This window comes from Pistacia vera, unplaced genomic scaffold (genome assembly GCF_008641045.1).
Source record: "Pistacia vera cultivar Batoury unplaced genomic scaffold, PisVer_v2 Contig1479, whole genome shotgun sequence".
Classification (NCBI taxonomy): Eukaryota; Viridiplantae; Streptophyta; class Magnoliopsida; order Sapindales; family Anacardiaceae; genus Pistacia; species Pistacia vera.
Window position 1 is genome coordinate 1 of NW_022195553.1, and position 1,368 is coordinate 1,368.

The window sequence follows — 1,368 nt, forward strand, 5'->3', positions numbered from 1 at the left end:
GTCTGCTCTGATACCACTTGTCACGGACTAAGAGTTTCACACCCAAGAGACTAACCTGTTAGGTGGAGGGGCTCCCCTATTTATAAGCCTAGAACCTTCCCAATACGCTTTCGCTTCAATGTGGGATTGATTACAAAAACACTATCAGATTGATTCCCTATATACCTTTTCGGATATTCTTTATTGTCATTGACATAGTTTTTTCGTATGGTTTCTCACACACTCTGTTGCCTGCACAGAGGATCGAGCTCGCATTGAAGAGATTCGGAAGCAACATAATATTTTCCAATGGGATGCAAGATCCATGGAGTAGAGGAGGGTGAGTTGATCTCTTTTCAATGGTTATTTTGATCATTTCATTTGTGTTCATATCATAATTATCTAATTGATGTGTATGAATTTCTCAGTGTGCTGAAGAATATATCTTCTAGTATCATAGCTCTTGTCACTAAGAAAGGTATGTGTATCATTAATTCAATACTTCATTAATCAACATTATGCGGCCTGGCACTCAAAATTGTCGTTGTGTCTTCCTGATTAGGAGCTCACCATGTCGATTTTCGATTCGAAACAAAAGATGATCCAGATTGGCTTGTAGAGCTTAGAAGACAAGAAGTTGACATCATTCAGAAGTGGATACATGAGTACCATGCAGATGTAAGACAAGGATAGTCAGTCAATGTTGCAAGAGCTCAGATTTGTAAGAACTTGCAGAAGAAGTAAATCAATCTATTGAAACTTCTTTATCTTGCGAAGTCTCTTGTCAACTATCTCACAATCATAAAAATTATATAAAATGAATGCATATTCAACCAATCAATGCATTTTATTGATTGTTTGTTATGTGCAGTAATTGTAAAAAGGATTTTCTTTTAATATACTGGGTGGATGTTAAACTAAAAAAACAAATGTTAGCATCAGTCATGAGTGTGATGGTTTTTAGCTCTCCTAATAACACATGCCCCGTTTCACGAAAACTAATTAAATTATAATTGAAACACATGCTAAGTGTCAAAACCTTTTTTTGTAGCATCGTGACAAGAGCAATAAGTGTGGAGAGCGTACGAGAGATTGAGAGGTTTCGCGAAGCATTCACATGGGATTTGACACCTAAGACATCATGTGTTTCCTCCTAACACATTCACAATGCTTCATAAAACTCTTTAGGAGAGAGATGCTCAGTGAAAGGGGAGTGTAAGTAGTAATGGCAATAGGCCGGGCTGGGCCGGGATCTGGTATCCCTTAGCCCAGACCCAAGCCTAACCTCATGACAAAAGCTCAAGCCTGCCCAAACACATCATAGGTATGACAGGTAAAGCCCAATTTTTGTAATCTCAGGTCCGGCCCAAGCCCGTCCATTTTTATAAT

The 1,368-nt window shown here is 38.5% G+C and overlaps 1 long non-coding RNA gene across 2 annotated transcripts; it reads left to right on the forward strand.

Annotated features, from left to right (window-relative positions):
* The first annotated feature begins 130 nt into the window (after positions 1 to 130).
* LOC116124096 lies at positions 131 to 1,113 on the forward strand. Of its 2 annotated transcripts, XR_004127162.1 has the most exons (4): positions 131 to 319; positions 408 to 457; positions 542 to 700; positions 1,031 to 1,113. It is a non-coding gene; the product is annotated as an uncharacterized LOC116124096 (long non-coding RNA). The 2 variants fall into 2 exon arrangements; XR_004127161.1 differs by lacking the exon at positions 1,031 to 1,113 and having other exon boundaries at positions 151 to 319; positions 542 to 898.
* Positions 1,114 to 1,368: the final 255 nt, after the last annotated feature.